Consider the following 26571-nt stretch of genomic DNA (forward strand, 5'->3'; position numbering starts at 1 on the left):
ACCTACTTTCTAATGTTGTCCTACCACCATATGTATCAACGCTATTCTAAAATAAATCATTTAACATATAGTTATTCTAAAATAAACCATTAACTTAATATTTAAACTTCTAAATAAAACAATACTTTACCTGGACGTATACTATTTTGCTATTAGATCCACCTATAATCTATAATATAATTTATCATTTATAAAACCTTTAATTATTTTCATATAAAATATATTATAAGTAAATTACCGCATTGTTGATGTTTAATGATTCACCTTTTTTCGAAGATATACAAATATTATATCTTGATGCACCGTAATCAGTCGGTTTTTGTTTATGACTTTTAATAAACTGAATACTACTTACTGGTGAATCATCTTTTGGATTTTCCAAGTTAATATCTTGATGCATTTTCTTTACATTGGATTCAATAGATTCATTATTACTTCCTAATTTAAGCAATTCTTTTCTCTCTCTCTCTCTCTCTTAAAGAAATCTTATTGTAATAAGCTTAAAAATTTAGGAATAAACTTATATTATAGGATGAAGAAAAGTCAATAGACATTTATTTGTAAATTATTCGCAATTTTATTTATTTATTTATCTATTTATAAAACGAACTACAGTTCGGTCTATGGGAGGCTTAGGGTAATGACAGCATCCCATGAAATCGAACGCTGAGCACTCCTCCCGTCGACGGCTTCTCTTCGACCCTCTTCTTCCACAGTACGTACAGCGGAGATGGGGCGGGAACTCCTTTATAAGATGCCCTGGGATGTGTTTGGTATAGACATTACCATGTCGAAAAATTACTCCCATTTGATAATGCGCGCACTCTCGACCCCAGCAAAAGAAGAGTCCTCCGCCTCTTACTGCCAATTCTTCCGTACATTCGCCGCAGTGAAAGCAAATCATAGATTCGGTTGTCGTACCGACGTACTCATTTCCCGAGGCCAAAGTTATGGAAATAGGATCCATTACTATAAAATTAGTAAGAATGAATGATTGAATATAATATATATACAAAGTTTAGAATTTACAATTGACGTATATCTACGTACTTAGTCCCTCGAGCCGATTCCGAAACAATTCGAATTGGCTGTTTTCTTAATACTATCTCTCAATTTTTCTGTTTACCCTTTTTATACTCGAAAAAAACAATTTACAACTGACATCATAATTATAAACTGGGGGCTGGGGGTAGAAGAGAAAACTTTTCGAAAACCAATCAAATTTAGTTATATCAAAATCAAAACAGTAGTCCTCCAAATTGGTAGTCAAACCAAAAAATAAGTAATTAAAAATTTAAACTATATTCAAATTTTCCTAATGAATCATTATCGAACATAGGGCTCTAGAAATCGTTATCATACTCGTATCTTATTAAACGGTACAGATGTTTGTGAAACAATTTTGGTCAGGGACACTTTACGTGTTTCACTTTATCGATTTAAAATCATAGTTTTAAGCAAAATCGTAAAACTAAGTACTTACTTTCTTAATTACAAGTACGCTAGGACGTCGCTCGTAAATTGCTTAGCTTAATCAACTTTTTTCCTGTAGCGGATTTCAGGAATGGAATGGTTTTATAATACAAAAATGACCCTCTTTTATACGAGATGAGAAGTATGTGGGCACTTAAAAAATTAGATACCACTAATGATTATTTCGCTGTATACTTAAGTTATTTCTAAAAAATATATTAAAATCAACTTAAGTACCCCTGTACTACCTTCTTTGTTTTCGAATTTCAGATAGCAAAACAACACTTAAGTTGAATTCCTTTTATTAAAATTGATACTTTAATATGGTTAGAAGTATATAAATTAAACAAGAAGTGTACCCACTTAGCTTAATTTGAGCCCTTCAAATGCATCCATAAAGTTTACGAAGCAGACGATGGTAAAAATAGGGGCCACCATTGAGAATAGAGGATTGAAAAAGTAGAGTGCTAAGCTCAGTAAACATGTATTTGGGTTTTGTCCTATATGAATTTTCACGTTTTCAGAGGGATTAAACATTTTATACTAATTTTAAAAGTCGCGTTACTTCATTTTCTTCGCGATTTATATTTTAAAGGTTATTTTTTATTGTCATGGTCTTTTATTTTGAATTGAATTTAACCCTGTATTTAGCGTTATTTCTATTCTAACACTCAAAACCTATAATCAAACTAACTTGCAAACCCTCAATTGGCAATATTTTATAAATTAGATTTATCTGTAAAAGTTTTATTTTAACATTTCTAATATCAAATGGTTGACAATATTTTATTAATTAGCTTTATCGGTTCGCTGTAGTCGCGTTACCATGTTATCTGCGTCCGTGCGAAACGGAAATCAAACGAAATTACCTGGCGAGCGAAAATAATAATTAGTGCACTTCTTGTATTATTTATATACTTTTGCTATGGTACATTTGATTATAAAAATTTATAAATTACCAAACCCCTCCTCCCACCTCTCACCGTTTTTTAAGTACCAAATGAAGTTATTATTTCAAGTGATTTCTGATTTGGCATAAATATAGGAGCGAGCATTCTACATTTTTACATTCTTCGTAATTACGAGCAAGTTTAAGGGCTAAATATTAGCTATGGAAAATAACGTGGATATGCGTGTAACTAAAGCAGTTCTTAGGTTTTCTTTTAAGCCTGATATGCCAAACGAAAAACAATTTTCGTTTAGAACGTTAGAAATAATGTTAAGAAAATATAAAAACTGGTATTTACGTGAATTGAACCTGCAAGAGGACGAAGGTTACATCGACGTCCATCTAGCTACCCATGTCGTCATTGAGAAGATTTTTCAAAGATTGGGCCCTCACTCAAGGGAATACATTAACGTAAGCTTGAAATTTGTTTTGATCTAATTATTATTATTATTATTATTATTCGATTCAAAACTTTGATTATACAACATAAAAACTTGCGGAGACTAAAGCGTTAGTAAGTTAGTGTATGAATGTATGTATGTACGATAGTGGATATATGAGACAGTGATAAATTGAACTAGTGAATAGAAGGTATGGATTATCTTTTAGCTTATTATTTTGATTTCTTTACTTTATAGATCGAGAGACGTATTGTAGGGGTCTCGGACGAGGACGAGGAAAAAGTTAATGCAATGCTAGATGTTTTTTTACACGGCGATTTACCCAACGCTGAATAAAACGAAGCATCTTCATCTTCGGTGAAACGGGTACCGACTCCCAAAATTGAAATTAAGGCCAAAAAAAAAATGAAAACAAAATCTGTATAAAAATAAAATAAATAAATTTATTTTGATCCGAATGTGGTTTTTGTTATGGAACCAATGACAATAAGCTTTAAACTTGGCTTACTTTGATAAAAAACGTCTCTTATTCCCCAAGAACATGTATATTTATCGAAAATGTACTAGCTCTATTAGATATTTTGGAGGAAGGGCGAACTAAAATTTATGCTTGTTTACGAAATTAATTAGCATATTTTTAAAAAAAAACAAATGCATTCATGTTAGGATATGATTTACGGAAAATGTACTTTCATGGGCTAGGCTTAGAAATTTAGTCTTAACTATTTACACTTTACAGGTTTTTAGGTTTAGCTTTAATTTTTTGCGTATTGGAAAATGTATTTCAGCATATTATTATAAGTAAACTTTTAGTGTTATCAATGTCCACCAGTTAGGAAATGGTTTATGGATAGGAAAATATTTATAAATACTAAAGACAGAGGCAGAAACTAGGAGATCAGAGGAAAAAGATTTTTGAGATGCCCCTGATGTGATAGCCTACATTGAAGATGTTGAAATTGTTTGGTGAGAAATCACAAAACCTTTAAAATAAAATAATTGATTTTCCGTATTTAATTTTTTTCTTAAAATCCTACTACTATGCCAAGAATGTATTTATTTATTTATTTATTTATTTATACTTAGGGAGAATGAATATGTCGATAATATTTTTAGCGTTTCTCCAATTCCACCCGTTGAGATCTTTTAATATCACTGCTTTGAGAACCATGGCGCCATCTAAACTTTGAAATAATCCTTAATTAAATATATTGATAAAAGAACTCTAGTGATGACACTTCCACTATTTTCAGTGACGTACCGATTCTCACGTGACTTTCATTTTCTGTGCGCGCGCACCCGATTAATAAGATAACTGAACTTTGAGCAATGGATTTTTTTTTCCACTGGTACTTAAGATATGCCGTCAGGGTAGTCATGGGAATCAATTCTTAGTTATCTCAATAAAGAGTCTTAGCATTGGGAATAGTCATTGAAGGTCACGCTGAAAAGTAAGTTATAATAATAATAATCAGCTAGGCTATTTTATTATATTTAAAATGAAATTTTTAGGCATTCTTTTATATATATATATTGGAAATGTATTAGACAGAAATTAGGTCTAGTAGGGGTAAGATTAGCGTAGAAATTAAGTTACTATCACGTGACTCGTTCATTTTTCTGTGCACGCGCACGTTTAATAAGATAACTGAACTTTGAGCACTGGATTTTTCCACCGGTACTTAAGATATGCCGTCAGTGTAGTCATAGGATTTTTCACTCTTAATAAATACTTTAAAAATGTAAAAAAATAAGACTCATTATTGAAAAAAACTTAACACATAGCCATTTTTTAGCAATCTTCTACGTAACTCAATTTTCCAAGAGGATTGTTTTCCGTAAACATTTTCAAGTGAGAGCTCGATTTTGATATCGTCAACGTGGTATTTCCAAAACTCTCCTTGAGTAGCAAAGGGTTTTTTCCAAATACTCAAGTGGGTAAATATGTGCCGTCAATCATTAGAGGCAGTTTAAACTGTCAGAGAGAGACAGCCAATAGAATTTGAGGGTTATATGAAGTTTAGATCACGTGATGAATTATTCTCAACAAGATAGGAATAAATTAATCTTCCGTGCGTCATTTCTCTACGGCACATTGACGAGTAAAGACCTGCTGACGGTTCGCTCAGTCTTTTCTACAGCTTGACAAAGGATTTCTACCCATAAAGTAAGTAACTATTTTTTCTTGGTAATAGACTATATTTTTAGACATATTTAAAACAATTTGCATATTGAAAAAAGCATTTATATTGATAATTTTAGCGTAGAAATTTAACCATATTGATAAAATTAGGTTTAGTAGACTTAGGGGTAAATGTAGGCTTAGAGAATGTATCATTTGAAACTATAGAACGTATTTGGTCTAGATCAGCTATGGACATTGAAGTGTATCGACTTGAAACGTTTCGTCACTGGAAAAATCCGCACGTCACTAAGGAGCAACTAGCGAAGGCTGGATTCTACTATATTCAGCGGGGCGATGAAGTACGATGTTACAAATGCCATGGCGTATTAGAAGGATGGAAATCAGGAGACGTACCAGAACTTGAACATGCTAGATTCTTTCCAAACTGTCCGGCTAGGGATAATTCACCATCGGAAAAAAAGTACCTTTCGCTAGAATGGGACATTCCCCCGACGCCAAAAGCAACTACGGTCTCTGACAAAAGCTTCTCACCTGTACCAGAAGAAGACGTTTGTAACTGTCCCACTGATGTCAGACGATACTGTTGCTAAACACTACAAATACGTGAGTTAGAACTTTTAATTAAATTAAGTTGCAGGAGATCGTTTCACCCCATTTAAATGCCTGTAAACTTAACTACTTTAATTTGTTTTAATTGTGTAATGTACAAGATAACCATCTAATGGAATATCTGATAGTACCTACTAACATGTAAAACAAAGTTCTAAAATAAAAAATTAAATGTAAATAACTTGTTTTTATTGCCTAGAGATTAGAAATTAAGGGGTTCGAAAGCGATAAGCAAACGGGTAAAAATCTAATCTCCAGATATCTGCGCGAGGAAAACTAATTTTGGAGAATGGGGATGGGGGAAAGCAGGGATGTACCCAAAAATGGACCAAAATGGACCAAATGTACCCCAAAAACGACCAAAGTCACCATTTTCGGCCCTATGTACCCCATTTCGGACCAAATGTACCCCAAACTGGACCTTTTAGCTTTATTGTAATGTTAAACTCCCATAGAGATTCCCCTAAAAAGAATAATAAACTGGCGGTCCAATTTTGGGTACATTAATTATTTCGGAGAGATAAAACTAATTCTGGCAAACTGCTGCGATTTATAGCGAATGGGGAAAAAGCCAATTTCTAGCGATTGGGATCGATAGTATGAGAGATAACAATTATGGTTGTTTTTATTGCCTAGAGATGGGGGAAAGCAACTGGTGATTAGAAGGGGTGAAAGCAATGGGGGAAAGGAGCTGGTGAACGAGATATAAAGTATCCAGTGAATGGGGGTTGGGGGAAAGCAACCCGTGAACGGGAGAATCTGGTGAATAGAAATTCTGGTGATTGGAAATTCTGGTGATTGGAAATTCTGGTGATTGAGAGAGAGGCGCGGGTGGGGGAGGAACGGGAGAGGCGCGGGTGAACGGCGGGAGCCAAGCTACAGCTTTGTGTCTATTTGGTGATTGAGAATGAAATTCTCAATCACCAGATAGACACCCTTCTCTCTCGTTACAGACCCGGCCTTGGCGATCATGCTGGACTTCGTAAAAGGACTCCACCCCCATCATGTCCTTAAGTTTAATGCGATAGGGAAGTGACGAAACCCCTTCCGGTAACGCCACCTTCACACGTCGAACTCACGTGTAAATATTCTTCTTATTCTTCGCCCATACTATCTCTCCCTTTAAATCACAGCCCATACTACGCAATTTCTCCATCAAAGCCTCGTCAGCAACAAATTCCGGTAAACCAAAAAAAGAGGCTACCACTACCTTAACAGCAACATTCGACACGGCATAGACTTCTTCATTAATATCAATTCCCTGCAAAACGCAGACCTCGGCGTCCTTGACAGTGACGAACGTAACAAAAAAACCTCCTGTAGTTGGAACAACCGACGAGATGGCCTCCAACCCAAAAGCCAGGTGGATCGCCGTAATAACATCTTCTTCTGTTATATCTTGGTTAGTGCAGGTTAAAAAGTTAGAGCGTTTAAAAATATCCATCCTGGATTTCAGACGAAAACCCAGGAGGGCAAGGAAACCGAAAAAAAAACTGCGTGGATTAGTAAATTATAAATTAAGCAAACAAATTGTAAGAAAAATAACCGAAACTAAGGCTTAGCGAGCAGGCGAGGAGAGCAAAGAAAAACGAACCGCACTCTCCAAAAAACCAAACGCGAATCCTCCATGCAAACGCGTTATCCGTTGCGCCACAACCCCACGCAGAAACAATATGATGAAAAACCAAATAATAGAAGTGTTTTAAATAAACTGAAAAAACGAGCCTGCCAGGACTCGAACCTGAAATCTTCTGCTCCGTAGGCAGACGCGTTATCCATTGCGCCACAATCCCCTGCAGCATCAATATGATGAAAACCAAATAAAAGAAGCGTTTTAAATAAACTTTAAAACGAGCTTGCCAGGATTCGATCCTGGAATCTTCTGCTCCGTAGGTAGACGCGTTATCCATTGCGCCACAAGCTCTCACAGTAACAATATGATGGAAAACCATATAATAGAAGCTTTTTAAAAAATATGAAGAAACGAGCCCGCCAGGACTCGAACCTGTAATCTTCTGCTCCGTAGGCAGACGCGTTATCCATTGCGCCACAAGCTCTCACAGTAACAATATGATGGAAAACCATATAATAGAAGCTTTTTAAAAAATATGAAGAAACGAGCCTGCCAGGACTCGAACCTGGAATCTTCTGCTCCGAAGGCAGACGCGACATCCGTTGCGCCACAAGCCCTTGCAGTAACTGTATGATGAAAAACCAAATAATAGAAGTGTTTTAAATAAACTGAAAAAATGAGCCTGCCAGGACTCGAACCTGGAATCTTCTGCTCCGTAGGCAAACGCGTTATCCATTGCGCTTCAAGCCCCTGAAGCATCAATATGATGAAAGCCAAATAAAAGAAGCGTTTTAAATAAACTTTAAAACGAGCTTGCCAGGATTCGAACCTGGAATCTTCTGCTCCGTAGGCAGACGCGTTATCTATTGCGCCACAAGCCCCTGAAGCATCAATATGATGAAAACCAAATAAAAAGAAGCGTTTTAAATAAACTTTAAAACGAGCTTGCCAGGATTCGAACCTGGAATCTTCTGCTCCGTAGGCAGACGCGACATCCGTTGCGCCACAAGCCCTTGCAGTAACTGTATGATGAAAAACCAAATAATAGAAGTGTTTTAAATAAACTGAGAACACGAGCCTGCCAGGACTCGAACCTGGAATCTTCTGCTCCGTAAGCAGACGCGTTATCCATTGCGCCACAAGCCCCTGAAGCATCAATATGATGAAAACCAAATAAAAGAAGCGTTTTAAATAAACTTTAAAACGAGCTTGCCAGGATTCGAACCTGGAATCTTCTGCTCCGTAGGCAGACGCGACATCCGTTGCGCCACAAGCCCTTGCAGTAACTGTATGATGAAAAACCAAATAATAGAAGTGTTTTAAATAAACTGAAAAAACGAGCCTGCCAGGACTCGAACCTGGAATCTTCTGCTCCGTAGGCAGACGCGTTATCCATTGCGCCACAAGCCCCTGAAGCATCAATATGATGAAAGCCAAATAAAAGAAGCGTTTTAAATAAACTTTAAAACGAGCTTGCCAGGATTCGAACCTGGAATCTTCTGCTCCGTAGGCAGACGCGTTATCCGTTGCGCCACAAACCCTTGCAGTTACTAAATGATAGAAAACCAAATAATAGAAGCGTTTTAAATAAACAGAAAAAACGAGCTTGCCAGGACTCGAACCTGGAATCTTCTGCTCCGTGTGCAGACTCGTTATCCGTTGCGCCACAAACCCTTGCTGTTAACATATTATGGAAAACCAAATAATAGAGGCTTTTTAAATTAACTGAACAAACGAACTTGCCAGGATTTGAACCTGGAATCTTCTGCTCCGTAGGCAGACGCGTTATCCGTTGCGCCACAAGCCCACGCAGAAACAATATGATGAAAAACCTAATAATAGAAGCAATTTAAATAAACTTTAAAAACGAGCTTGCCAGGATCCGAACCTGGAATCTTCTGCTCCGTAGGCAGACGCGTTATCCGTTGCGCCACAAGCCCTTGCAGTAACTGTATGATGAAAAACCAAATAATAGAAGTGTTTTAAATAAACTGAGAAAACGAGCCTGCCACGACTCGAACCTGGAATCTTCTGCTCCGTAGGCAGACGCGTTATCCATTGCGCCACAAGCCCCTGAAGCATCAATATGATGAAAACCAAATAAAAGAAGCGTTTTAAATAAACTTTTAAACGAGCTTGCCAGGATTCGAACCTGGAATCTTCTGCTCCGTAGGCAGACGCGACATCCGTTGCGCCACAAGCCCTTGCAGTAACTGTATGATGAAAAACCAAATAATAGAAGTGTTTTAAATAAACTGAAAAAACGAGCCTGCCAGGACTCGAACCTGGAATCTTCTGCTCCGTAGGCAGACGCGTTATCCATTGTGCCACAAGCCCCTGAAGCATCATGTGATGAAAGCCAAATAAAAGAAGCGTTTTAAATAAACTTTAAAACGAGCTTGCCAGGATTCGAACCTGGAATCTTCTGCTCCGTAGGCAGACGCGTTATCCGTTGCGCCACAAACACTTGCAGTTACTAAATGATAGAAAACCAAATAATAGAAGCGTTTTAAATAAACAGAAAAAACGAGCTTGCCAGGATTTAAACCTGGAATCTTCTGCTCCGTAGGCAGACGCGTTATCCGTTGCGCCACAAACCCATAAAGTAACAATATGATGGTAAACCAAATAATAGAGGCGTTTTAAATAATGTGAAGAAACGAGCCTGCCAGGACTCGAACCTGGAATCTTCTGCTCCGTATGCAGACGCGTTATTCATTGCGCCACAAGCCCATAAAGTAACAATATGATGGTAAACCAAATAATAGAAGCGTTTTAAATAATGTGAAGAAACGAGCCTGCCAGGACTCGAACCTGGAATCTTCTGCTCCGTAGGTAGACGCGTTATCCATTGCGCCACAAGCCCATAAAGTAACAATTTGATGGTAAACCAAATAATAGAAGCGTTTTAAATAATGTGAAGAAACGAGACTGCCAGGACTCGTACCTGGAATCTTCTGCTCCGTAGGCAGACGCGTTATCCGTTGCGCCACAAGCCCACGCAGAAACAATATGATGAAAAACCTAATAATAGAAGCAATTTAAATAAACTTTACAAACGAGCTTGCCAGGAGCCGAACCTGGAATCTTCTGCTCCGTAGGCAGACGCGTTATCCGTTGCGCCACAAGCCCTTGCAGTAACTGTATGATGAAAAACCAAATAATAGAAGTGTTTTAAATAAACTGAGAAAACGAGCCTGCCAGGACTCGAACCTGGAATCTTCTGCTCCGTAGGCAGACGCGTTATCCATTGCGCCACAAGCCCCTGAAGCATCAATATGATGAAAACCAAATAAAAGAAGCGTTTTAAATAAACTTTAAAACGAGCTTGCCAGGATTCGAACCTGGAATCTTCTGCTCCGTAGGTAGACGCGTTATACGTTGCGCCACAAGCCCACGCAGAAACAATATGATGAAAAACCAAATAATAGAAGCATTTTAAAGGATGGGTTATCAACAATTTCCTCAGGCTCTAACCTTTCTCCATCAGCTTCGTATATCGCGTCTAAATACCCTTTTTGTTCTTGATATGTTTTAATATTGGGTGTAAATCCTGAATTTTTAACTTTTGCTCTAAAAAAAATGTCAATATATGGTTTGAAAAAATTTGTTGTAATACTATAGTGATACACTTCGAAAATTTCTAACAGTTTGTAGTTACATTCTTTTATTGAGTAGTAGATTTCCACCGAGGGTAAGACTACCGTTATAGCTCGTTCGTCAATACTATGGGTACATTTTTCATCATTATTTATTACACAACTACCACATAAAGGATAATAAAGTTTTTTATTAAATCGGTAGGGAAGAACGGGTAAGTAGATGTCTCTGGGGGGGAGGATTCGACAACTAATTATTCCAAAATAGGCGTCCGGTGCATAATAAAAGTTGTGTGTGATAACTTTAACATTTTTACAACCGTATTCCATTTTTTGTAAGCAATACGCATACAGACTACAAAAATCAAAATATCGGATTTGTTCTCCAATTAAGGGGTCTACTTCATGGTACAGCTTAATTGTTTCTACACGCCCTCCAACTAAAGAATCTCTAGGGTTAATATTAGGAATAATTTTAATTGCATTAAAAAATTCTTTCACCTCGGCATTTTTTCTCAACAAGTCTAATATCTCACATTCAAAAATTTGAATATATGTGTGGTTTGGTAAATTTTCTTCAATAAATTCTTTTCGGTCTAATTCTCTTTCTCTAATTTCTTTAAATGTTTTTCCGATAATTGGATTAAAGCTCGAGCCAGAAAAATGTTTTGGACAACCGTGCCAGAAATCACCCATTACATCAATAACTATGGGTGGATTTTCACAGTAACCATCTACGAAATACGAACCTACAGCCTGTTCCCCAGCCGCGGATCTGACCGTTTGCAAAATTAAATTATTTTCCTTCTCATACCAAGATAAATATTTTAATGCAATCTCGCTTTGATTCTGTCTACTTGCCAAACCGATAGCCGGTATAGTACATAGTGTATATGGTTCTAAAAACTTGTCGATAAATACATTATTAAGTGCCCCAGAAAGAGAAATACCACCATAATTACTGATATCAATTTCAATTAGTTCTTTATATAAGATGCGAAATTTCTGCATAGCTAAGCGTAATAAATTACAATCTAAAAGACAATACGCTCTGGATTCTGATTTAATACAATATACCGGTTCGAGCTGTTTGTGTGAATACCAATTTTTAAATTCTCTGTATTCCAATTCTTTCATTTTATTGGGTTCAAAATATTTTTCGTCCGGAATTGGTCCTGAATAATTCAAAGTTTTTTCGTCCAAAAAATATAGGGAAAATATCCTTTAGATTGAGGCAAAGAAAACATTTTAGGAAAATGTCTTAGTGGAGCACTAATGTAGTTTAAAGAATCTACAAAACGAATGTCTACCCCTTTAATATAAATAGTAAGAATTTTGGCTCCATCGTAAATAACCTCGGGAATGATATGATTAATTAATTTAGAAATAATAAACATTCCGTCGAAAGATCTCAGATTATGGGCCATTACGATGAGGTTGGTAAATTTCGGTCTAATTGTTTTTCTTTTCCGTTTCCCATCCGTAAGTAAAATAGTTTCATGTTGAAATAAAAAATTGAGAAAGTTATTTACTCAATATTGTACTTCAAAAACCGTGGTTTCCACAGGCTGATTTAAAATTTCACTTTGTGTACTAACAGAATAGGTTTCTGCATATTATTCTCGATTATAGTTTCAATATCGAAATATACATAGGATCGTGGTTTTTTTTAAATGTCGTCTGTTTAACATAATGCTGGTTTGGAGGATGTTCAATTTTACAAGAGTTGCAAGCTGTTTCACATTTGTGAGTTTTTGAAGTTTCAAATTGAACACAGCATTTTTCACATCTGTGGAAAAGCTTGCAAGTTTCATTTTTCAGGTGAAAACTATAACATTCACCTTGTTTTAAATATCTTTTACAAAGTTTACAACGAATTAAAGGAATTTCTAAAATTTTGTGAAAATCTTGACCTAAACACCTTTTACATTTAATATTTCTAGTGTCAAAGCAGTGGTGCTTGTTTCTATGTGTGGTGGAATAAAACTTTTTTTCACAGTCTAAGCACGCAGCTACCCCATCCCAAATGGAATGTAGATTTTTAGCTAAATGAACGTGCGTGCCAATTTTTACAAGTAGAATTTTATTTTCGGCAGGGGGAAAACCCTTGAAATAAATTTGAAAATTTTCCGTGGCGTTAAATATTATTATCTGATACTTTGGGGCTAAATATGATTGAAATTTAGCTATGTCACCAATTTCTACAGCTCCTTGTGCAATTCCTACATCATCATGCAATTTCTTAGCGGCTTTAGTTTGTAATTTACTACGAAATAATGTTAAGGCTCTATATTCTTTAAGAACACTTGTTAATGGAAGTTTTTTCTTTTTGTACTCGGCAATTTCACAGAGTTTTATTCCGACTGTGAGGCCTCTCGCTACGCATAAATTGTCGATGTTGTTTATATAGTAAAAATTGGTTTTAGTTTTTAAAAAACATCAAGATCGATAATGTCTCTGTTTTTTTAGAGCTAAAAATGTTTTTCCCATTTTCTGTGGGGATTTTAAAAGAATTATACTGAATTTAATTTCTCCATCTAGTAAGAAATCTTTTTTCGATTGAGCAATGCGAGCTATATGGTTAAATATTCGAGAAACAGTTAACTGATCAATTTTAATAAATTTAATGTTAATTGGATGTTCTAAATTTTCCGATTGAATTGCAAATCTGAGGAAATCGAAACCTGGTGCCTCTTGTCTTACGTATTTGATAATTTTGGACAGAATCTTTTCAAATACTGTAAAAAATAAATGTGCGGGGATTTCGTTTAAATATATTAGTTCTAGATCAATATCCAGTTGTTTACATTTCCACTTTTTTGAATTTCTAGGGCTTAATTTTTTAATTTTATAAAACTTTTTATAATTAAAACTGTTTAAAGATGAAAAGTCTAATTCACTGTCCGAATAGTAATCAATGGAGTCTTCCATATTCTAATTTCGTTTCCAGGTCTAAAATATTATTCTAATTACTATTACGAATAATTAATTAATGAGTTTAACTTGCCTTCGTGGGTGGGCAAACAATTTTTTCTTCCGTCTGGTCAATTATCTTTTTCAGCCTGTTTGTTGAGTTTATGATTCGAATAACATCCATGGATAGGGTGTTGGCTAAGAATTTCACCCTTTTATAATCATCTTCCAGAGTTCATCTTGGGGAAGATGTTTAATGTTTTTATACGAATATATCTGAATATCTAGATATATTCCCTTGTCGCTCACTTTTTTTCTCGGAGTTTTAGTTTCGTAAGACACTCCACCTTTTTTAACTTTCACTGATTGTGCGATTCGACATCCTACGTACCTCTTGAATGAAGTCCCCATCCGATTCGTCCGACTCTAATAACATCTCCTCTTCAGGCCTATCAAAAACTGAAACTGCTTGACTCGCGGAGTTTTGACTATTGCTTGTGGAAGCCATTTTAGCCTGTTATGTTTAAATAGTAAAATTTTGCCCTTTTATACCAAAAGTATTTATTTTTTCATTAATTTTTTCAAAAATATAAAACCTTGAATATTAAAGTGATTAATACTACAAGGATAGAACCTAGTTATAATTTATCGGTATGTAAATGGTATTTTAAATTGTTTGTGAATGCCAATTTAAATATAGACATGTATAAAAATATAAAATTATTAATTATTTTTTTGAAGGACTTTATATTTAATTCCGTGACAAAAAAGACAACGCCCTAAGAGTTTTAATATTTTTGCTTTAAAAATCGATTATAGATGTAAGAATTTTGTTAATTACAGGGTTAGATGTTTTAAAATTCTATGGGAAGAAATATATTTCTGCGAGGTATAAAATTTAAACGAAGGGATAAAATTATATTTCTGCAGGGTATATTTGATAAAAAATTGTCTTTTGACTTGATTTTAAAACAGGTTAAAATCAGGATGTAAAAATTAAATATTCTGAAATTTTTCTTATAAAAAGAGTGTTTTTCAACGTATTCGTTTTATAAACCATGGGTTCTCGCGAAGTTTTGACTGTTTCTGGTAAGATTTCTCATCCTCTCGCTATTAACCCTTTTTCACTTAAATATCTAGCATTACGCAAAGTTAGGAATTGTAATCTTTTTAAAATTAACGAAGTTTCAATTAGAGTTGAAAATTACTGTATGAAAACAGTCTTTCTCGAGTGTCAAGCCTTAGTAGAACCTTTTAAAAAAATCATTTTTGCTTGCCCCTTTATAAAAAAAAACTTTCAAATTATCACCAGCTGTTTTTGCTACGGTTTTTTCTAGAAGAATCAATAACAATTCTTGTCTATTTGACGTTCATTCTATTAATTTTGTCTGTCCCCACGACGGTTTTGAGTTTGACGGGTTACTGTTCCACACACAACACTCTTGAAGGTTGGTTTTCTTAAGAAATTTTACGCTTAATTGGAAAACATATGCGACTATATCAAAATTTAAATAAGATCCCATGGTTTCGTCAGCATAGAAATCGTAGGAATCTTCAACACAATCTTCTAATTCTCTACCAATTACAACAACTTTCTTTTTTTCGGAAAAAAAAAACAATTAAGTATAACAAATGACTTTCGCCTAACGAGATATACTATCCGTTTAGAATTAGGCATGATCGTTCTATTTTTTATTAATGATTTGGATCGACAAGAAGTTAAAATAGTTACAACTTTAGAGTAAGGAATACTAATTTTAAAAAAATAATTGCAATAATTAAGAAAAATATTTTTATTTAGTTGCAAATTATCTCGACCACATCAAAATTTAAACGATCGTCGGCAACTTTTCCAACTACGACTCAAGGTATTTACAATATTTTTTATTTATTTTAAAAAATTAATTTTATTTTAAAAATAGGACTCAAATCTTATAAAATTCTAATATTGTTCATCAGACTATTATATTTAAAGACTTTATTTGTGTTTTTTTTATTTTTTTTATTGTTTTATTTGGTGAAAGTTATTAATTTTTGAAATGTTTTATATTTTTTATTTTAAATGTTTTTATTTTAAAAAGTTTAAGTGTTTTTAAATATGTTTTCCAAAATAACTAGTTTTATTAATTTAATTCAGGCGGTGGAGGCTCTTTTTAATACTTCATAATCTACTTTTTCTTTTTTAACTAGTTTTATTAATTTAATGTTGGGATTGGTGTAAAGTCTTTTTTTCTCTATATTAAAAATCCTTTGTTTTCATCTTTTTTATCCAATGCATTTTCAAGAAATTTTATTATTCTTATCTTTTTGTCAGGTATCAAATTTTTTGGTTAAATTAATTGGGTTATATAAATATCTTTTTGTTTTTTTTATTAATATTAGTTTTTTAATATTTTTTATTATTATTATTATTATTATAATTATTATTTAAAAAATTTCTTGAAAATTTCTTGTTTAAAACTGATTTAAACAAAGTTCATCTGGGATACAATCTATCGCCTGTATCGAACAACCCATTGCCTGTTTCAAACTACTCATTGGCTATTTTTTAATCTTTTTGTTATTTTCATATCTTCAATATACTTTTTTATACTAATATCGGTTAAACTTTAATGCTTTATGTTTTTTTTGGTAATTGTATAAGTACATTTTGTACTAGGTTGTTTAAAAATTGAATATAATTGATTTTATTAATTTAAAAAAACTTGTTTAAGAAGGATAGGGATTACTAGTTAATTTTAGTTGTATTACAAAATTAATAATTATTCCCAAAGGCAATATTTTTAAATTTTTAAAATATAGGTCAGGCTTAAACTATAAAATCTCAATGTAAAGGATTTTTACCAGGAGAAATCTAGAATCAAGATGTTTGGTGAATTACATCTAAAGCCTGTACTTTCGAATTACATCTAAAGCCTGTACTTTCTTTGCCGCGATCTTTAAAATTTATCTCTCTTCGAGTAGTAAGAATGTAATACTCGTCAAATTTCGTGGTAGAATCACAAGAATTTAAAAAAGTTTGAGTCTGAACTTCATGTGTTAGATCAAATTCAACATGTTGGCACTGTACAACATACCGTTCGATCTGTTTTAATTAATTCAGACATTCTCGAACTATATACTTCCGAAGCGATTAAGACCAAAACCAGTGTTTTTATTCGTGCGATGGTAGAGCAACAAAAAGAATTCTTGTGGTAAATATTTTTTAGATATATTCATTTTTAATAGATTAATTTATTTATATTTATAAATTCTAGCCCGAATTTCCAACCCGACATGTCGTTTTGTACCGAAGAAGCAAAATACCTTCTACGAATTGATGTAATTATAATTATTTTTAATTATACACTTAAAATATTTTTAACATTGTGTTTTTTATATTTTTCAGCCTTCAAATTATTTATACACACTTCTTTAATTCTTTATTATTTATTAATTTAATTTGTTAGATTATGTTTTAGTTTTATTTGTAGTGTTTCATATGTTGTTAAGTATTAAAAAAATATATTGTTTGAAATATCATAGTTATTAAATATTATAATAACTAATTGTGTTTTTACTTTTACTTTAACTAACATTGTTTTTAAAATAATAAAATATTTGCGAAAAAATGAAAACTTATTTATATTCGTTTATTAGTTGTTTAAAGTATTTTGGGTGGGGCCAAAAACCGCCAAGGGTATAAAGCGAAGGTCGCGAATTCGTTACCCCATCTCGCAAATAACTAATTAGCATTTTAAATGGCGAAAAAACGAAAAAACGAAAAAAGTGACACCAAAAGTAAATAAGTTGACGTAATCAGGGGCTCACATATTACCGCCGATATCTCGGGTCGAGCTTGTCCGATCGTGTCCCAACTTGTTGGGGTGATAGACCGAGGCTTAGGGGTGGTAGACAGTGCTCGAGCGTCGAGGTCAAAGATCATCTTCAAGGTGAAATTTGAGATTGAAAACAAAAATATGTTTTTCGATTTTTCCAAGGACAAAAATTTTGTTTTTGGAAAATATTTTGGGGGTGTTTTGGGGGGGGGGGTATGGCGGCCATCTTGGAAAAAATGGTTCATATTTAGTCCTTCTCTACTGTCCAAATGTCCGGTTTGTCTATAGCAGTAGTACGTCCCGGGGACGAGTTTTCGGACGTCCAACGGCGATCGTCCCCTGGACGTCTTTCTATAAAACCTAGAGATGTCTTTAGGCCTTTAAAATGGCTCAATAGGGATGAAACTAGGACGTTCATTGGATATCGTATTCTGAAAAAATAATTTAAAAAGCCAAACTTGATATTAAAATTTTATTCAAAACATTAAAATACAAGATAATGGAAAAAATCCAGCAACAAGTGTACACTTTGATTGTAATAACACGAACTCTGCAAGTATTAGCAGTAACTAAGCCATATAATACTATTCCTTAAAAAAATTAAGACTATCCGATGAACAATGTACTCTAGAAATTGCTGTTTCTCGAAGCTTAATTTTAATATCTATCCAAATCTTACTTTTGGAATAGTTGATTTTATAAAATGTCTTTACGCTTGCCCAACTTGTTGAAATGTTGCCCCGGAATAGTTCAGCCAATGCCTAAGAATAAGTTCATAAGCTCTTTAGTGGGTGAGAAAACGGCTCCACAGCTGAAGCGGAGAGGCAACATTTCAACAGGATGGCGAAGGTTATTTTATAAAAAGAACTATTACAATTTAACTATATAAAATATCACAGTATGAAATAAAGCTTTAGGCTAACCGTTCAGTGAGAGTAATGAATAATAAACTTGAAAAGTTAAATTGAAACATGTACACATTGTACAGGTCCAAAATGAACTTTAAAAACAGCGAACCTTCCTTAACTTTCGGAGAATTCAACGCAAATCTTACTTTTGGAATTCCAAATTCAATATATAAAATAAAACAGTATGAAATAAAGCTTTAGGCGAACCACTCAGTGAGAGTAATGAATAATAATCTTGAAAAGTTAAATTGAAACATGTACAGGTCCAAAATGAACATTAAAAACAGCGAACCTTCCTTAACTTTTGGAGAATACACTGCAAATCTTAATTTTGGAATTCCAAATTCAATATATAAAATATAACAGTATGAAATAAAGCTTTAGGCGAACCGTTCGGTGAGAGTAATGAATAATAAACTTAAAAAGTTAAATTGATACATGTACAGGTCCAAAATGAACTTCAACAGCGAACCTTCCCTAACATTCGGAGAATACACTGCAAATCTTATTTTTGGAATTCCAAATTCAATATATAAAATATAACAGAATAAAATAAAGTTTTAGGCGAACCGTTCAGTGAGAGTAATGAATAATAAACTTAAAAAGTTAAATTGAAACATGTACAGGTCCAAAATGAACTTTAAAAACAGCGAACCTTCCCTAACTTTCGGAGAATACACTGCAAATTTTACTTTTGGAATTCCAAATTCAATATATAAAATAAAACAGTATGAAATAAAGCTTTAGGCGAACCACTCAATGAGAGTAATGATTAATAAACTTGAAAAGTTAAATGTAAACATGTACAGGTCCAAAATGAACTTTAAAAACAGCGAACCTTCCTTAACTTTCGGAGAATACACTGCAAATCTTACTTTTGGAATTCCAAATTCAATATATAAAATATAACAGTATGAAATAAAGCTTTAGGCGAACCGTTCAGTGAGAGTAATAAACTTAAAAAGTTAAATTGAAACATATACAGGTCCAAAATGAACTTTAAAAACAGCAAACCATCAGGATCACTTTCCTCCCCGCATACTTACATTTTTTTTCTGTTTTATTTACTTTTGTCATTACATTTTTCCCCGCACTCTTGACCCTCTATATTGACATTTATCAAATTAGTATTTTTTAAGCCCCCTATATCAAATATCTTAGAATTTTGAGCTCTATTTAATAAAACTAATGACAGTGTTATATATAAATTAAAATTAATGATAAATTAAAAACTTAAATAACTTTGAACCATACATACAAATTAAATATTGTTACGGTAGGATGAGACGACAACAAGTTATTCAATACGAAATATACTTTATTTATAAATATACAAAAATAGTGTAAACGCGAACTGGTAGACGGGCCGACCGACGAAGGGCCAGCCGAGGGAGTTCGATTCCCCGCCGTAGGAGGATTTTCACGAGAGGCTGCGCTTGTTCAGCGTTAGTCCTCTCGCTATTACCTAGACGTCTGGGGCGAACTTTTGCAGCAGGCGGTCCAGTCGTCCCGTCAGAGAAGGCTCAGCCTATTCGGCTTATGTCTCTTCTCTTCGGCCTACACCGAGAAACCTCGCCCTGACTTCGGAGAGACCCGGCCTTTTATAGTGGCCGGTGACCTTCGGCCCCTTTGTTATAGCGGCATTAACAAAATGTCGCAAGCGAATAGGTCAGTTTCCAACTCAGCCTGGATACAGGTGCTATCGGTGTTAACCAGACTCCGAACAAATGCGGCAGCGAAGACGAACGCCGTACGAGAGCTTGAGACTAGTAGCGTATGGAGATACATCTCAACAACGCTCTCCGGCAATGGGCCCAGTTCCGGATCTCGAATGCGTGATAAATCCGTCGTTGTTATTGCAAATCCGAAACGAGAGGTCGGATTGCGAGGAACATTCTGCTTCCGTAGCTCCCGTCGCCGTTCTTGTCGGGATAGATGATTGACAAGACTCGGATGGAGGGGGTCAATTTTCCTTAATAATTGTACAATTTGACGGAACTTTTTAACGCGAGAGGGCCGCATGCCGTTAATGTTAACTAAAATTAAAAGGTGAAAAATTAGATGACGGTGACTGTGAGTCCGAGAGAAGTGTACGTAGTGAGAGCTTGTAGCAAAATGGCGAATCTTCGTTTCTTTTCCCATTTTCCATGGTTTCGCCGCGTGATGGGGTTGTTTATGACAAATGTTATTTATGGTAGGCAGGTATCGAAGGATAGAGGAGAAAAAGTCGTGGCAATCGTCAGTGGGTCTCTGGGGAGTCATTTGGTGGGGAAGAGTTTAAAACGCCGCGTAGGTCAGCCGGTCCGGGCTTTGGCGCAGGCGTGTAGATCGGCGGGTATCTGTTTGTAGGGAGGGAGGAATTTGTTGGCATGTGGCTAAAGAGCCCGGAGCGTCCGAAATAGAAAATTCGCAAATTTCTGGTTCAGAATGGAATTGAACTTTACGAAGAGGGGGAGAAGGGATGTTATCTTCCCAATCAGCTCGCTGAAAATATGGTTTTAGCCTCTCAACTGACACTACGTCCGTCTTTTTCCCCGAAGAGTCCGATATCTCGAAATCGTTTGGCGCAGTTTGACGAATTACCCGGTAAGGGCCAGCGTAGTGGTGGAGAAGTTTTTCGCACCGTCCTGGGATGCGGCGTGGCGTGCGCAATAATACCAGGTCGCCTTCGTTAAAATCTGCCTCCCTACGTTTCGAATCGAAACGATGTTTATGTTTTGTTTGGGAGATGGCGTGACGGTCGGCTGCTATAGCTCTAGCGCGCTCGGCGTACACGATGTTTTCGAATCCAAACTGGCTTGCAATAGTAGCAGCGGGTAGGTTCAGAGCGGCATCAAGCATCAAGTCGGCTTCGTAACCGTGTAGTAGAAAGAACGGTGTGTAGCCTGTGGTGTCATGTATGGAGGTGTTATAGGCAAACACTAGGTGGGGAAGAAAACGATCCCAATCCCTGTGGTTGTCAGACACGTACTGCGATATCATATCAGGCAAGGTTTTATTAAATCGTTCGACTAGACCGTTGGTTCTAGGATGATAGGCTGTTGTGCGACGGTGTTCAACGCTGAAAAGTTTGGTTATTTCAGCCACAACTTTGTTTAAAAATTCAGTTCCCCGATCGCTGATGAGTTCTTTGGGGCTTCCGTACTGAAGTATCACCTTGTATAGCAGGAAGCGAGCAACTTCGTCCGCTGTTCCTCTTGGGATTGCAGCGGCCATTACCATTCTGGTACAGTAGTCGGTGCAGACAATGATATGTATATTTCCGTCGTTTGAGACGGGAAATGGTCCCAATTTGTCAATTCCTACCCTCTGGAAGGGTTTCGTTGTAGGCGGAATAGGCTGTAGTAGTCCCGCAGGCCTAAACGGGTACGTTTTACGTTTCTGGCAGGCCATACAGGATGAAACGTAGTTGGACACGTGAGACAGCATTTTAGGCCACCAGAATCTAGTACGAACTCGTTCCCAAGTTCTTCTAAGGCCGAGGTGGCCAGCCTGAACGTCATCGTGAAGGTAATAGAGAATGGAGGACCTCATGGTTTTCGGAGCGACTATGGCGTAATGGAATCCGGTCGAGGCCAGTATCCGTCGGCAAAGGAGGCCGTCGCGAAGCGTAAAACATTCGCTAGCACGGCGAAGCTTACGGGTAGGTTTGACCGAGTGATGGTCGTTCTCTAAATGCCGAATGATGGGTTCCATAAATGAGTCTTGTAACTGAAGTTGGTGGATGTCGTATTTGCCGAGGTCGTCATCGGATACTGGTAATGGAGTAGCGAGGAGCGAATCCTGAATCGCCGGGGCTGGCTCGTGTGGTGCCCTAGACAGAGCATCCGCATCAAGGTGTTTTCTCCCATCCTTATGTTTAATAATGGGATTGAACTCCTGGAGGGTCAACGACCATCTGGCCAGCCGGCCGTTTGGATTTTTGACAGTCGTTAACCAGCAGAGGCCGTGATGGTCAGTAACGATGGTGACGGGGTTCCCATAAATATAAGGCCTAAATTTCTGAACCCCAAAGACGATAGCTAGGCACTCCCTCTCGGTAGGGCTATAATTTCGTTCTGCCGCGTTTAAGAGACGGCTAGCGTAGGCGATAACGTGCTCTCGTCCTTCAACGCGCTGCTTCAGAATCGAACCTATTCCGTATGCGCTGGCGTTTGTGTGAATTTCGAAGGGTAGCTCCCATCTAGGGTGTTGGATAATGGGGCTTGATATTAAGGCGTCGCGGAGGAATTGGAAAGCTTCTTCCTCTCCTGCTTCCCACGTGAATGGTGCGTCCTTCTTCGTTAGGTTGATTAATGGCTTGGCTACCTGAGAAAATCCCTTCACAAAGCGCCGGTAGTACCCGGCAAGGCCGAGGAACTGCTGAATTGCACGTTTTGTTGTTGGACGTTGAAATTGCCTGACAGCTTCCAGGTTCCGCGGGTCTGGGGAAATTCCGACGCCGTTGATGATGTGGCCCAAAAATCTAATTTCCGTTTTGGCGAAGGAGCATTTGCTGGGTTTAACTTTCAAATTCGCACTACGCAGGCATGATAAGACCTGTTCGAGATGACCTAGATGGCTTGTAAAGTCTTTGGAAAATATGATGATATCATCGAGGTACGCAACGACCACCTTCCACATTAGAGCACCAAGGGTCCTATACATGAGCCGTTGAAAGGTACTCGGAGCGTTACAAAGCCCCATGCCAAGAACGTTGAACTCGTATTGGCCGTCCGGAGTGACGAAAGAGGTCTTTTCCCTGTCTTTTTCGGAAACTTCAACCTGGAAGTAGCCGGAGGCTAGGTCGAGAGTGGTAAAAAGGGTAGACCCGGCGAGGCGATCGAGTGCGTCGTCGATTCGTGGTAAGGGATGTACATCTTTTTTGGTAATCTGATTCAGACGCCTCCAATCCACGCAAAACCGTCAGGAGCCATCACGTTTTTTGACGAGGATTACCGGTGCGCCCCAAGGGCTGCAAGACTCTCGGATAATGTTAGCCCGATGTAGTTTCTCAACTTCATTTCGGAGTACTTCCCGTTCCTTAAGCGATTTCCGGTACGGATGACAACGTACTGGCGCGGCGTCCCCGGTATTTATTTGGTGGGTTATCAAAGAAGTACGTCCTAGATCATTCTCGTGTTTGGAGAAGACGGATGCGTGTTTTTGGAGAAGACGGCGGATGGACTGCGTTTCAGATTCAGACAGTTGCTCACCGATATCTAAGTGCTCCGGAAGGAGGGTGTCAACAGTGGGTTCCACTGGGTCCAGAAGTTGTAGTTCCAGGACATCATGAGCGGTGGCGATATGACAATTACGCGGTAGAACAATAGGGTGATGGGAGGGATTGGCAGCCAGAATGAACGCTCGGCCTTTCTGAAATCGAGCTAGTGTTTTGCACACTAGAAGGCCATGGCGCTCAAATGTTTCAGGTGCAGTTTGAATAAGTAGAGTATCGTAAGCCCTTGGTACGGAAACTTCGATTGGCATCTCTGAGAGAGGCGGGATGGTAACGTCGGAGAAGGATCGAACGTTGGTATAGTGATCGAAAAGACGGTCGGGCAAAGGAAAGGTGTCGTTGCCCAGGGAAACCGTGCGATTTCGGAAGCTAATCTCGACGTTGTTGCAAGAGCAGAATTCCAGTCCCAACAGCAGTTCGTGATGGAAGTTGTCGATGACAAGGGCGTCAATTTGAAAAGAAGATTCACCGATCCCCAGTGTGAGGCTAGTTGAACCGACTGGAGTAATGAGGCTGCCATCGGCTACTCGTAGCATTATTGAGCCGGCTGGGCGGATGAGAAGACCAGTAGATCGGCAAATTGTGAGGTTAATGATGTTTTTAGTACTTCCAGAGTCAAGAATAACGTTAATGGTGTTGTCATTTAAAAGTCCAGGGAGAGAGATAAGTTTATCGGGAGAACTGAGGAGGAAAGGTTCGTGGGTAGCAGACGGCAGGGTCCCTCCTAGTACCGCCGTCGGTCCCCGTTTCCCGGATAGGCGATAAACCGGCCGTTAGGATGAGGTGAGTTATTGCGTCCACGCCACGGTGATGGGCTCCGACCACGAAACGGGGACTGGGACCGTCGATCTCTAGACTGGGATCGGAAACGGTCTTGAGACCGAGCCCCGTTCTGGTCTCGACAATAGGAAGAGCGATGGTCGTCTCGTCCACAGATATTGCAGTGATGTGAAGGGCTAGACTCTCGGCGGCGCTTGAGATCGTTTACGTCTTTTTGCAGACCTTCGAGCAGACGACGAAGGGATTGGAGTTCGTCTTGTATCGGTGTCTGGTAGAGCAGAGGAGAGGTGTGTCGATCCTCAACCGTGGAAGATTTACTGGCTAGAGCGGTTGTCAAGAGCTCAAGAATCTTCCCATTGGCAGTGGTGTCCTCCGCGGGAGCGGGCTGAAGCGTCGCGAGTAGGTGTAATTTGTCAAGAAACTCGGCTGACGTGGACGGGCTCATTAGAACCATTTTCTCCCGTAGTTGCGGGTTCAACCCTTTGAGTAAGAAGTTGACTTTTTCGGCTTCCGGCATAGAATGATTGGCCAAAGAGCAAAGTGCCAAGACGTCGCGGTAATATTTGATAGGGTCTTCGTTGGTTTTTTGTTGGCGAGAGCGAAGGTCGTTAAAAATGGAGCGCGAAGAGCGCCCAAATTCAGATTTGATAGCTGCCTCCCAATCAGTCCATGAGTATTGGGAAGTTGTATTGCCCCGCAGCAACCGAGAATACCAATCGAGGGCTTTGCCCTGGAGTACCGTGGTAAAGAACGAGATCTTCTCCTCATCAGTGCGCCCCAAGGTACTCTGATTGAATAAGGCGAGCCAACCGGTTGCTTCCTGAGTATCGGGGTCATATTTGGGAAGGTGTTGGCGTAGGTTGACTGCGCCCATAAGTTGGGCCAGGAGCGCTGGCAATTCCGCAGCGTTGGCCATGTGGACGGTGTCTGCGTTCGCCGCAGAGGGACAGTCGGATAGCGGTAAATGAGAGTTACGCGAAATGGCGTGAGCGGGTAACAGCGGGCCGTATTCAGGTTGAAGACGGAGAATACGACGTGATTGCCGGTTGAAAAAAACGCTGGTAGGCGGACGTTCGAATGAATGGAAAGCCGGATCGACAGGATCGGCGAGTCCCGAAGCGTTGGAGTTGGGGAAATTGGAGGCCCAGTCGACGTGGTGGGCGAGGGCGTCCGTGAAAAGGTCGGTATCCGAGTAAATCTCAGTATCAGACGAAGTGCTCATGCGATGGAGGGATGGGAAAGACTCGGCGCACTCCACCAGTTGTTACGGTAGGATGAGACGACAACAAGTTATTCAATACGAAATATACTTTATTTATAAATATACAAAAATAGTGTAAACGCGAACTGGTAGACGGGCCGACCGACGAAGGGCCAGCCGAGGGAGTTCGATTCCCCGCCGTAGGAGGATTTTCACGAGAGGCTGCGCTTGTTCAGCGTTAGTCCTCTCGCTATTACCTAGACGTCTGGGGCGAGCTTTTGCAGCAGGCGGTCCAGTCGTCCCGTCAGAGAAGGCTCAGCCTATTCGGCTTATGTCTCTTCTCTTCGGCCTACACCGAGAAACCTCGCCCTGACTTCGGAGAGACCCGGCCTTTTATAGTGGCCGGTGACCTTCGGCCCCTTTGTTATAACGGACTACAAAGTGTACGTCTTATAGATGATGCTTGGTCGGTCCGTCTACCTATCCTTAGTTACGCGTGACAATATAGTTAATAAATTGATAGAAATCAATGAACCCCCGTTATAAAATATAAAATTAAGAGAATTAATTAAACAGGGCACTTAATATAAATTATAAACTAAATCCCTGCCCTCGACATATGGAGATAATTGGTGTCTTTTTCTTCATTTTTATGACCGTGAAAAGCTCTCTCCGACCCGACCCAACCCAAATTTTCTCAGAAGCGTGCCGAACCAAACCAGTAATATTCCCTCAACTAACAGCGTTCCCATGGAACCTTTGTCATGTTAGTGGGCCTTTAGCCCACTATCAGGTAACCCGAATCTAACAAAAAACGCTCGTTTTCCAAGGCCAGGTCATAGGTCAAAAGTGTGCCTGGACATTTTCGCTTGGCAACTAAAAAAATATAACCTCGTGATTTCCTGGCATCTTCTCCCCCACAAACACTGAGACCCCCGCAATCAAGCAGAACCAACCCCAAGGGACCTTTCGCTAGTCGGACC

General features: G+C 38.0%; 17 non-coding genes across 17 annotated transcripts; all 17 read right to left on the reverse strand.

Annotated features, from left to right (window-relative positions):
* Positions 1–7429: 7429 nt before the first annotated feature.
* TRNAR-ACG (transfer RNA arginine (anticodon ACG)) lies at positions 7430–7502 on the reverse strand. The gene has a single exon. It is a non-coding gene; the product is annotated as a tRNA-Arg (tRNA).
* A 60-nt stretch (positions 7503–7562) lies between these two features.
* TRNAR-ACG (transfer RNA arginine (anticodon ACG)) lies at positions 7563–7635 on the reverse strand. Its single transcript has one exon. It is a non-coding gene; the product is annotated as a tRNA-Arg (tRNA).
* Positions 7636–7959: 324 nt separating this feature from the next.
* On the reverse strand, positions 7960–8032 carry TRNAR-ACG (transfer RNA arginine (anticodon ACG)). The gene has a single exon. It is a non-coding gene; the product is annotated as a tRNA-Arg (tRNA).
* Positions 8033–8091: 59 nt separating this feature from the next.
* On the reverse strand, positions 8092–8164 carry TRNAR-ACG (transfer RNA arginine (anticodon ACG)). Its single transcript has one exon. It is a non-coding gene; the product is annotated as a tRNA-Arg (tRNA).
* A 60-nt stretch (positions 8165–8224) lies between these two features.
* Positions 8225–8297, reverse strand: TRNAR-ACG (transfer RNA arginine (anticodon ACG)). The gene has a single exon. It is a non-coding gene; the product is annotated as a tRNA-Arg (tRNA).
* Positions 8298–8355: 58 nt separating this feature from the next.
* Positions 8356–8428, reverse strand: TRNAR-ACG (transfer RNA arginine (anticodon ACG)). The gene has a single exon. It is a non-coding gene; the product is annotated as a tRNA-Arg (tRNA).
* Positions 8429–8488: 60 nt separating this feature from the next.
* Positions 8489–8561, reverse strand: TRNAR-ACG (transfer RNA arginine (anticodon ACG)). The gene has a single exon. It is a non-coding gene; the product is annotated as a tRNA-Arg (tRNA).
* Positions 8562–8619: 58 nt separating this feature from the next.
* On the reverse strand, positions 8620–8692 carry TRNAR-ACG (transfer RNA arginine (anticodon ACG)). The gene has a single exon. It is a non-coding gene; the product is annotated as a tRNA-Arg (tRNA).
* A 193-nt stretch (positions 8693–8885) lies between these two features.
* On the reverse strand, positions 8886–8958 carry TRNAR-ACG (transfer RNA arginine (anticodon ACG)). The gene has a single exon. It is a non-coding gene; the product is annotated as a tRNA-Arg (tRNA).
* Positions 8959–9018: 60 nt separating this feature from the next.
* On the reverse strand, positions 9019–9091 carry TRNAR-ACG (transfer RNA arginine (anticodon ACG)). Its single transcript has one exon. It is a non-coding gene; the product is annotated as a tRNA-Arg (tRNA).
* Positions 9092–9282: 191 nt separating this feature from the next.
* On the reverse strand, positions 9283–9355 carry TRNAR-ACG (transfer RNA arginine (anticodon ACG)). The gene has a single exon. It is a non-coding gene; the product is annotated as a tRNA-Arg (tRNA).
* Positions 9356–9415: 60 nt separating this feature from the next.
* TRNAR-ACG (transfer RNA arginine (anticodon ACG)) lies at positions 9416–9488 on the reverse strand. Its single transcript has one exon. It is a non-coding gene; the product is annotated as a tRNA-Arg (tRNA).
* Positions 9489–9545: 57 nt separating this feature from the next.
* Positions 9546–9618, reverse strand: TRNAR-ACG (transfer RNA arginine (anticodon ACG)). The gene has a single exon. It is a non-coding gene; the product is annotated as a tRNA-Arg (tRNA).
* Positions 9619–9678: 60 nt separating this feature from the next.
* Positions 9679–9751, reverse strand: TRNAR-ACG (transfer RNA arginine (anticodon ACG)). The gene has a single exon. It is a non-coding gene; the product is annotated as a tRNA-Arg (tRNA).
* A 193-nt stretch (positions 9752–9944) lies between these two features.
* Positions 9945–10017, reverse strand: TRNAR-ACG (transfer RNA arginine (anticodon ACG)). Its single transcript has one exon. It is a non-coding gene; the product is annotated as a tRNA-Arg (tRNA).
* Positions 10018–10210: 193 nt separating this feature from the next.
* Positions 10211–10283, reverse strand: TRNAR-ACG (transfer RNA arginine (anticodon ACG)). The gene has a single exon. It is a non-coding gene; the product is annotated as a tRNA-Arg (tRNA).
* Positions 10284–10343: 60 nt separating this feature from the next.
* TRNAR-ACG (transfer RNA arginine (anticodon ACG)) lies at positions 10344–10416 on the reverse strand. The gene has a single exon. It is a non-coding gene; the product is annotated as a tRNA-Arg (tRNA).
* Positions 10417–26571: the final 16155 nt, after the last annotated feature.

Source organism: Leiobunum rupestre, chromosome 3 (assembly GCF_980474605.1).
Source record: "Leiobunum rupestre chromosome 3, qqLeiRupe1.1.hap1, whole genome shotgun sequence".
Lineage (NCBI taxonomy): Eukaryota > Metazoa > Arthropoda > Arachnida > Opiliones > Sclerosomatidae > Leiobunum > Leiobunum rupestre.